Source organism: Arachis ipaensis, chromosome B4 (genome assembly GCF_059453495.1).
Source record: "Arachis ipaensis isolate K30076 ecotype BB chromosome B4, ASM5945349v1, whole genome shotgun sequence".
Taxonomy (NCBI): domain Eukaryota; kingdom Viridiplantae; phylum Streptophyta; class Magnoliopsida; order Fabales; family Fabaceae; genus Arachis; species Arachis ipaensis.
Window position 1 is genome coordinate 121,527,631 of NC_142439.1, and position 11,406 is coordinate 121,539,036.

General features: G+C 38.2%; 1 non-coding gene across 1 annotated transcript; it reads right to left on the reverse strand.

The window, feature by feature from the left end:
• Positions 1–2,278: 2,278 nt before the first annotated feature.
• Positions 2,279–2,386, reverse strand: LOC148569012 (small nucleolar RNA R71). Its single transcript, XR_015881593.1, has one exon. It is a non-coding gene; the product is annotated as a small nucleolar RNA R71 (small nucleolar RNA).
• Between the last annotated feature and the right edge of the window lie 9,020 nt (positions 2,387–11,406).

Below are 11,406 nucleotides of genomic sequence, written 5' to 3' on the forward strand. Positions count from 1 at the left end.
TGAGTCAAATCAAATTTTCAATTTAAAAATTCTATCTTTTTCAAATCTTTTTCAAAAATCAAATCTTTTTCAATTTTTCTTTCATATTTTCGAAAATTTCAAATTAATTTTTAAAATCTTTTTCTTATTTTTATTCCATATTTTCGAATTCAATGCTAACAATTAATGTGATTGATTCAAAAATATTAAGTTGTTGTTTGCCTATTAAGAAAGGTTCAATCTTTAAATTTTAAAATCCTATCTTTTTGTTTCTTGTTAGTCAAGTAATCAATTTTAATTTTCAAAATCAAATCTTTTTAAAATTCTTTTTCAAATCTTTTTCAAAATAAATTTCAATCACATCTTTTTCAAAATCAATTTCAAAATATTTTTTAACTTTTTATCTTTTTAAATTGATTTTCAAATCTTTTTTCAATCAATCCTATCTTTTTGTTTCAATCATATCTTTTTCAAAACTACCTAATTAATTCTCTCTCTCTCTCTCTTTTTCAAAAATCCCATCCCTCTTTTTCGAAATCCCTTTTTTTTACTAATTGTTTTAATTTTTAATTTAATTTAATTTCAATTTTAATTTTTGAATTTTAACTTTAATTTTAAAATATTTTTATTTTATTTTATTTTATTTTATTTAAATTTTCGAAATTCCCTCTCTCTCATCTCCTTCTAATTATTTATTTATTTACTAACACTTCTCTTCATCTCAAAATTCGAACCCTCTCTTCCTCTTGGTGTTCGAATTTCTCTTCTTCTATTCTTCTCTTCTTATACTTGCATAAGGAATCTCTATACCATAGTTGTCAGAACTGAACCGGTAATCGAACCGGTTAAGTCACTGGATCACTGGGTCACTGGTTCAACCGGTGGGTCACTGGTTGAACCGGTTGACTCGGTACTATGCAAATAAAAAATAAAAATAGTCAAAAACCTAAAATTAAATTTTGAAAAATAATATTTTTACTAACATTTTAAGAACAATTAAGTCGAATTCTATAAATAACTAATACAAAAATAGACATATAATTAGTTCATACTACTATATAGTATCTTAATTAGACACAATACGAATAACAATCTATGAATTATATCTAAAGAATAATTTCAAGGTCTAAATATTTTTATATAATTAAATAATTATATAAATTAATTTTTTTTCTCAGAATAAATAATTTTTATTTTATTTTTATATTCATTATTATTTTTTATTTTAAAATTAATTAATTTGTACTTCAATTAAAAAATAATTAATTTAAAAAATATTGAGTTAAGTATTTTCATATATATATATATATATATATATATATATATATATATATATATATATATATATATATATATATTAGTTATAAAAAGTTGAAATATATATTATGAAAAGCATTAGCAATACTAAAGTAACGAGTTAGTGCAGTGGTTGTCAACTTGGTCTTCAATCCAGAAGACCCAAGTTTGACTCCTATTCCTTGCATTGTATTTTGCAAATTTCACAACCCGCATGCTGACGTCAGCGTGACGTCATCGGCACGCAGGATGACTGGACCGGTTCGGTTCTGGTCCGTGTCGGTTTGATCGGTTCGTACCGGTTTTTACCGGTTCGTTTCCTTAAACGGTTAATATACCAAACCAGACCGGTACAAGGTTCGGTTCACCGGTTTTCTGGTTGAACCGGCTGGTCCGGTCCGATTTTTACAACTATGCTCTATACTGTGACATAGAGGATTCCATATTTTCCTGTCTGTTTTTCTCTTTTTCATATGAGCAGGAACAAGGATAAGAACATTCTTGTTGAAGCTGATCCTGAACCTGAAAGGACTCTAAAGAGGAAGCTAAGGGAAGCTAAAGCACAACTCTCTGGAGAAAATCTGACAGAAATTTTCGAAAAAGAAGGAGGCATGGCTGAAAATAATAACAATGCAAGGAAGATGCTTGGTGACTTTACTGCACCTAATTCCAATTTACATGGAAGAAGCATCTCAATTTCTACCATTGGAGCAAACAATTTTGAGCTGAAACCTCAACTAGTTTCTCTGATGCAACAGAATTGCAAGTTTTATGGACTTCCATCCGAAGATCCCTTTCAGTTCTTAACTGAATTCTTGCAGATCTGTGATACTGTTAAGACCAATGGGTTGATTCCGAGGTCTACAGGCTCATGCTTTTCCCGTTTGCTGTAAGAGACAGAGCTAGAATATGGTTGGACTCTCAACCTAAAGATAGCCTGAACTCTTGGGATAAGCTGGTCATGGCTTTCTTAGCCAAGTTCTTTCCTCCTCAAAAGCTTAGCAAGCTTAGAGTGGATGTTCAGACCTTCAGACAAAAGGAAGGTGAATCCCTCTATGAAGCTTGGGAGAGATACAAGGAACTAACCAAAAAGTATCCTTCTGACATGCTTTCAGAATGGACCATCCTGGATATATTCTATGATGGTCTGTCTGAATTATCAAAGATATCATTGGACCATTCTGCAGGTGGATCCATTCACCTTAAGAAAATGCCTACAAAAGCTCAAGAACTCATTGACATGGTTGCGAATAACCAGTTCATGTACACTTCTGAAAGGAATCCTGTGAGTAATGGGACGCCTATGAGGAAGGGAGTTCTTGAAATTGATACTCTGAATGCCATATTGGCTCAGAATAAAATATTGACTCAGCAAGTCAATATGATCTCTCAGAGTCTGAATGGATTGAAGGAATCATCCAACAGTACTAAAGAGGCATCTTCTGAAGAAGAAGCTTATGATCTTGAGAACCCTGCAATAGCAGAGGTGAATTACATGGGTGAATCCTATGGAAACACCTATAATCCCTCATGGAGGAATCATCCAAATTTCTCATGGAAAGATCAACAAAAGCCTCAACAAGGCTTTAATAATGGTGGAAGAAACAGTTTTAGCAATAGCAAGCCTTTTCCATCATCCACTCAGCAACAGATAGAGAATTCTGAGCAGAATCCATCTAGCTTAGCAAATATAGTCTCTGATCTATCTAAGGCCACTTTAAGTTTCATGAATGAAGCAAGGTCCTCCATTAGAAATTTGGAGGCACAAGTGGGCCAGCTGAGTAAAAGAGTCACTGAAACTCCTCCTAGAACTCTCCCAAGCAATACAGAAGCAAGGCCATTGATTTAACCATCATGGCTGAACCTACAAGGGAGGAGGAGGACGTGAATCCTAGTGAGGAAGACCTCCTGGGACGTCCAGTGATCAACAAGGAGTTTCCCTCTGAGAAACCAAAGGAATCTGAGGCTCATCTAGAGACCATAGAGATTCCATTGAACCTCCTTATGCCATTCATGAGCTCTGATGAGTATTCTTCTTCTGAAGAGAATGAAGACGTCACTGAAGAGCAAGTTGCCAAGTACCTTGGTGCAATCATGAAGCTAAATTCCAAATTATTTGGTAATGAGACTTGGGAAGATGAACCTCCCTTGCTCATCAATGAACTGAGTGATCTGAATCAACTGACATTGCCTCAGAAGAAACAGGATCCTGGAAAGTTCTTAATACCTTGTACCATAGGCACCATGGCCTTTGAGAAGGCTCTATGTGACCTTGGGTTAGGGATAAACCTCATGCCACTCTCTGTAATGGAGAAACTGGGAATCTTTGAGGTGCAAGCTGCCAAAATCTCATTAGAGATGGCAGACAACTCAAGAAAATAGGCTTATGGACTAGTAGAGGACGTGCTAGTAAAGGTTGAAGGCCTTTACATCCCTGATGATTTCATAATCCTAGACACTGGGAAGGAAGAGGATGAATCCATCATCCTTGGAAGACCCTTCCTAGCCACAGCAAGAGCTGTGATTGATGTGGACAGAGGAGAGTTGGTCCTTCAACTGAATGAGGACAACCTTGTGTTTAAAACTCAAGGATCTCCTTCTGTAACCATGGAGAGGAAGCATGAAGAGCTTCTCTCACTGTAGAGTCAACCAAAGCCCCACAGTCAAACTCTAAGTTTGGTGTTGGGAGGCCACAACCAAGCTCTAAGTTTGGTGTTGAACCCCCACATTCAAACTCTAAGTTTGGTGTTTGGAGGTTCCAACCTTGCTCTGAACATCTGTGAGGCTCCATGAGAGCTCACTGTCAAGCTATTGACATTAAAGAAGCGCTTGTTGGGAGGCAACCCAATGTTATCTAATTATATTTATTTATTTTCTATTGTTATTTCGTGTTTTATTAGGTTCATGATCATGTGGAGTCACAAAAACTACTGAAAAATTAAAAACAGAATGAAAAATAGAATGAAAAACAGCACACCCTGGAGGAGAACAGTCTGGCGTTTAAACGCCAGAAACAAGCACCAAGCTGGCGTTTAACGCCAGAAACAAGCGACAATTGGGCGTTTAACGCCAGAAACAGGCAACAGTCTGGTGTTAAACGCCAGGATTGCACAGCAAGGGCGTTTTACACGCCTAATTGGAGCAGGGATGTTAAGTCCTTGACTCCACTTGATCTGTGGACCCCACAGGATCCCCACTTGATCTGTGGACCCCACAGGATCCCCACTTTTTCTTCTTTTTTCTTCACACATTTTCATAACACTCTTCCCCAAATACCCCCCACCAATCACCTCAATCACTCTTTCCCATCACCTCTTCCCCACTCACATCCACCCTCTCTTCCCCATAAACCTTACCTACCTTCAAAATTCAAACTAATTTCCCTCCCAAACCCAACCCTAATGGCCGAACCCTACACACCCCTTCACTCCTATATAAACCTCTCATTCTTTCTTCATTTTCACACAACACAACCCTAACTTCTCACCTTGGCCGCAAACACCTCACCCTCCATCTCCTCCATTTTCTTCTTCTTCTACTACTTTCTTTCTTCTTTTGCTCGGGGACGAGCAAACATTTTAAGTTTGGTGTGGTAAAAGCATAGCTTTTTGTTTTTCCATAACCATTTATGGCACCTAAGACCAGAGAAACCTCTAGAAAGAGGAAAGGGAAGGCAATTGCTTCCACCTCTGAGTCATGGGAGATGGAGAGATTCATCTCAAAGGTCCATCAAGACAACTTCTATGAAGTTGTGGCCAAGAAGAAAGTGATCCCTAAGGTTCCTTTCAAGCTCAAGAAGAATGAGTATCCGGAGATCCGACTTGAAATCCAAAGAAGAGGTTGGGAAGTTCTCACCAAGCCCATTCAACAAGTCGGGATCCTAATGGTTCAAGAGTTCTATGCAAATGCATGGATCACTAGGAACCATGATCAAAGTGTGAACCCGAATCCAAAGCATTGGCTTACCATGGTTCGGGGAAAATACTTAGATTTTAGTCCGGAAAATGTAAGGCTGGCGATCAACTTGCCAATGATGGAAGAGAACGCACACCCCTACACAAGAAGGGTCAACTTTGATCAAAGGTTGGACCAAGTCCTCATAGACATATGTGAGGAAGGAGCTTAATGGAAAATTGACTCAAGAGGCAAGCCGGTTCAATTAAGAAGGCATGACCTCAAACCAGTGGCTAGGGGATGGCTAGAGTTCATTCAACGCTCAATCATTCCTACTAGTAACCGGTCTGAAGTTACTATAGACCGGGCCATCATGATCCATAGTATCATGATTGGAGAAAAGGTGGAAGTTCATGAGATTATACCTCAAGAACTCTACAAGGTGGCTGACAAGTCCTCCACTTGGGCAAGGTTAGCCTTTTCTCACCTCATTTGCCACCTCTGCAATTCGGCTGGAATTGGCATAGAGGGAGACATCCTCATTGAAGAGGACAAGCCCATCACTAAGAAAAGGATGGAGCAAATAAGAGATCATGGACCTCAACATGAGCATGAGGAAATTCCTCACCATAAAATCCCTGAGATGCCTCAGGGGATGCACTTTCCTCCACAGAATTATTGGGAACAAATCAACACTTCCCTAGGAGAATTAAGTTCCAACATGGGACAACTAAGGGTGGAGCATCAAGAGCACTCCATCATCCTCCATGAAATTAGAGAAGGTCAAAGAGCTATGGGAGAGGAGCAAGAAAGTCAAGGAAGAGACATAGATGAGCTCAAGAGCACCATTGGTTCTTCAATAAGAGGAAGATGCCACCCTCACTAAGGTGGACTCATTCCTTAATCTCCTTGTTTATTTATTTTCCTATTTTTTGATTTTTGAGCTTTATGTTTATTTATATTTGTGTCTTATTACATGATCATTAGTGTCTAAGTGTCTATGCCTTCAAGTTATGAATATAAATCCATCACCTCTCTTGAATGAAAAATGTTTTAATTACAAAAGAACAAGAAGTACATGGTTTCGAATTCATCCTTGAAACTAGTTTAATTATTTTGATGTGGTGGCAACACTTTTTATTTTCTGAATGAATGCTTGAACAGTGCATATGTCTTTTGAAGTTGATGCTCATGAATGTTAAATATGTTGGCTCTTGAAGAATAAGGAAAAAGGAGAAATGTTATTTGATAATCTGAAAAATCATAAAAATGATTCTTGAAGCAAGAAAAAGCAGTGAATACAAAAGCAAAAAAAAAGCCAAAAGCTCTTTAAACCAAAAGGCAAGAGCAAAAAGCCAATAGCCCTTAAAACCAAAAGGCAAGGGTAAGTAAAAAGGATCCAAGGCTTTGAGCATAAGTGGATAGGAGGGTCTAAAGGAATAAAATCCTGGCCTAAGCGGCTAAACTAAGCTGTCCCTAACCATGTGCTTGTGGCGTGAAGGTGTCAAGTGAAAACTTGAGACTGAGCGGTTAAAGTCAAGATCCAAAGCAAAAAAAGAGTGTGCTTAAGAACCCTGGACACCTCTAATTGGGGACTTTAGCAAAGCTGAGTCACAATCTGAAAAGGTTCACCCAGTTATGTGTCTGTGGCATTTATGTATCCGGTGGTAATACTGGAAAACAAAGTGCTTAGGGCCACGGCCAAGACTCATAAAGTAGCTGTGTTCAAGAATCAACATACTGAACTAGGAGAATCAATAACACTATCTGAACTCTGAGTTCCTATAGATGCCAATCATTCTGAACTTCAATGGATAAAGTGAGATGCCAAAACTATTCAAGAGGCAAAAAGCTACAAGTCCCGCTCATCTGATTGGAGCTAAGTTTCATTGATATTTTGGAATTTATAGTATATTCTCTTCTTTTTATCCTATTTGATTTTCAGTTGCTTGGGGACAAGCAACAATTTAAGTTTGGTGTTGTGATGAGCGGATAATTTATACGCTTTTTGGCATTATTTTTTACATAGTTTTCAGTATGATTTAGTTAGTTTTTAGTATATTTTTATTAGTTTTTAATTAAAATTCACATTTTTGGACTTTACTATGAGTTTGTATGTTTTTCTGTGATTTCAGGTAATTTCTGGCTGAAATTGAGGGACTTGAGCAAAAATCAGATTCAGAGGTTGAAGAAGGACTGCAGATGCTGTTGGATTCTGACCTCCCTGCACTCAAAGTGGATTTTCTGGAGCAACAAAATTCCAAATGGCGCGCTATCAATTGCGTTGAAAAGTAGACATCCAGGGCGTTGAACGCCAGTTCCATGTTGCATTCTGGAGTTAAACGCCAGAAACATGTTGCAAAGTGGAGTTAAACGCCAGAAACAGGTTACAAACTGGCGTTCAACTCCAAGAGAAGCCTCTACACGTGTAAGGCTCAATGCTCAGCCCAAGCACACACCAAGTGGGCTCCGGAAGTGGATTTCTGCATCATTTACTTATCTCTGTAAATCCTAGTAACTAGTTTAGTATAAATAGGACTTTTTACTATTGTATTTACATCTTGGGATATCTTGGGATTATCTTTTGATCTTTTGATCACGTTTTGGGGGCTGGCCATTCGGCCATGCCTGGACCTTATCACTTATGTATTTTCAACGGTAGAGTTTCTACACTCCATAGATTAAGGTGTAGAGCTCTGCTGTTCCTCATGAATTAATACAAAGTACTACTATTTTTCTATTCAATTCAAGCTTATTCCTTCTCTAAGATATCCATTCGCACCCAAGAACATGATGAATGTGATGATTATGTGACGCTCATCATTATTCTCACCTATGAATGCGTGCCTGACAAACACTTCCGTTCTACATGCAAACAAGCTAGAATGAGTATCTCTTAGATATCTAATACAGAGGACCGAGTCTGAGATATTAGAATCTTCGTGGTATAAGTTAGAACCCATGGACGGCCATTCTTGAGATCTGGAAAGTCTAAACCTTGTCTGTAGTATTCCGAGTAGGATCTGGGAAGGGATGGCTATGACGAGCTTCAAACTCGCGAGTGCTGGGCGTAGTGACAGACGCAAAAGGATAGTAAATCCTATTACAGTATGATCGAGAACCGACAGATGATTAGCCATGCAGTGACAGCGCATTAGACCATTTTCACAGAGAGGATGGGATATAGCCATTGACAACGGTGATGCCCTACATAAAGCTTGCCATGGAAAGGAGTAGGAATGATTGGATGAAGACAGCAGGAAAGCAGAGATTCAGAGGAACGAAAGCATCTCTATATGCTTATCTGAAATTCTCATCAATGAATTACATAAGTATCTCTATCCTAGTTTATGTTTTATTTATGTTTTCATTATCAAATCTCCATAATTATCTGAATCCGCCTGACTGAGATTTACAAGGTGACCATAGTTTGCTTCAGGCCAACAATCTCCGTGGGATCGACCCTTACTCACGTAAGGTTTATTACTTGGACGACTCAGTGCACTTGCTGGTTAGTTGTGCGAAGTTGTGATAAAGAGTTGAGATTACAATTGTGCGTACTAAGTTGTTGGCGCCATTGATGATCAAGTCGGGCCATTCTTACGGCTTGGCGGCTGGGCTTTTTAGTGGCTCATCCGACAACTTTTAGTGTTCCTTAGATAGGACCTTTCTAGTTTCGGATGACTTTTCTGTATCTTTGTTCTGAGGTCATGCTTTCTTTTGAGTGGAATTGCATCCCTTTTAAGCACTTTTTGAGCCTTAGGTTGTTTCTTCACCTTTTTGGCTTTCTCTTTTCTTGAGGTCATATCTGTGCTCCTCTGACGTCGACCCGTCTGACCTCCTTGCCTGAGCTTTTTAGTCATATTCCAACAACATTTTAGGAAGTGTTCCAAGGGGAACCTTTTCTTTATAGTTTGTTTGGACGACTTTTTAGCTCTTGTTTGTGCTTTTTCTTTTTAAGTAATGTCTTTTTTGCGAGACTTGTACTTTTGTAGCTAGGCACTTTTGTCTCGACTTTTTAGCCTTTCTTTGGCCTTAGCGAGACGTCTTCATCCCTTTTCAGTGATCCTTTCGTTGGTTCGATTTCTCTGTCGGGCCTTGTTAAGTTATTTTTAATAATCCATTTTTAGTCAGACCTCATCAGGTCGCTTTCTATGGATTAACTTTTATAACTTCTTGCATTAACTTGCTCCTAAGGGTTAAGTGTGGGGAGGTTGATAAACCCCATTTTTAGGATTTATCTTGTGTAGAATTTAGAGTATTTTGTCAACCTTTCCTCACATTTATTCAATGAAATAGCATGATTTTGTGATTCTTCCTTGATTTGTGCTTAAGTGTGAAAACATGCTTTTTAGATCTTTAATTTGATAATTCTAATCTCCCTTTGATTCCACTAGATGTCTTGATGTGTTTGTTAGTGATTTCAGATTGAAAAGGCTAGGAATGGATCAAAGGAGTGAAGAGAAAGTATGGAAAGTGGAGAAATCATGAAAAGCCAAAGATTTGGGATGCGCCCATGGACGCGCACGCGCACTAGACGCATACGCGTGGATTGCGATAATTCCAGGGACGCGTACGCGTGCTGTACGCGTACGCATCGATGCCCGAACATGACTTCTTTAATGAAATCGTGCCTGGCAGTTTCTGAAGGGATTTTGGCCTAGTTTTGAAGCTGATCTTGGCGGGAAAAGGGCTAAAAAGACCAAGGAATGAATGGGGGATGTATCATTGATCTTGGGACATACACAACACATTTTTTTAGATCTAGTTTTAGTTTTAGTTTTTTAGAGAGAGAAGCTCTCTTTTCTCTCTAGAATGAGGATTAGGTTAGATTAGGATTTCTTAGATCTAGGTTTTAATTCATGCTTTCATCTACTTCTACCTTTTAATTCCTTGTTGTTACATCTTGTTCTTCTATTCTTTTGTTGTGATTTTCTCTATTTTGTTTCTATACTTTGTTGTGGATCTACTTTTGTTCTTTTATTTTCTTTTAATGCAATTTGAGGTAATTCATGTCAATTGTGTTTTATTTGATTGTTGTTGTTAGTTCTTTGCAATTAGTTGTTGTTAGATTTCATTCTTGTTGTTGATTTACTATGTTTTCTCTTTATGTCTTCCAAGTGTTTGACAAAATGCTTGGAAGGATGTTAGAGTAGAATTTTATGCTCTTGGTTTGGTATGGTAACTTAGGAACTCTTGAGCCACTAATGTCCAAGTAATTGATGATTGGTAGCCGTTGACTCTAGTTCTCACTAATTGACTTGGTGGAGAGCTAGGACTTATGGACTTGGATTGATATAGCTCATTTGACTTTCCTTTACTAGGTAGAGGATGATTTAATGGGATTGATCCTTACCAATTCTCATGTTGTGGTTAGTGATAAGGATAGAGATCATTAACCACCAAACCTTGCCAAGACCATTTTATCATTTGAATTTCATTGACATTTACTTTTCTTGTTTCTCATCCAAAAACCCCAAGATATACAACTCATAACCAATAACAAGAACACTATCCTGCAATTCCTTTGAGAGACGACCCGAGGTTTAAATACTTCGGTTATTAGGATTATTAGGGGTTTGTTACTTGTGACAAATAAATTTTTGTATAAAAAGATTATTGTTGGTTTAGAAACTATACTTGCAACGAGATTTTATTAGTGAAATTCTATACCATCAATATTTTCGTTCATCAATGACTTTATTGGCAGCTTCCGCCTGTCCGTTGGCTTGTGGGTGTTCTACGGATGTGAATTGGTTCTTTATTTTCAAGTCAGCTACCAAGTTCCTGAAACCCGTATCGGTGAACTGAGTGCCATTATCTGTGGTGATGGAGTATGGAACCCCGAACCTTGTGATAATATTTCTGTATAGGAATTTCCGACTTCTTTGGGTGGTGGCATTAGCTAAGGGCTCTGCCTCAATCCATTTTGTGAAATAGTCTATTCCTACAATGAGGAACTTGACTTATCCTGACCCCTGGGAGAAGGGTCCAAGGATGTCGAGCCCCCACTTTGTGAATGGACATGGTGACGTAACACTGATGAGCTCCTCTGGTGGAGCAATATAGAATTTAGCTTGCTTTTGACATGGTGGGCACATCTTGACGAACTCTATCACTTCCTTTTATAAGGTTGGCCAGAAGAACCCAGCTCGGAGTACCTTTTTGGAAAGAGCTCGTGCTCCGAGGTGGTTGCCACACATACCGCTATGTACTTCTTCCAAGACGTCCCTTGTA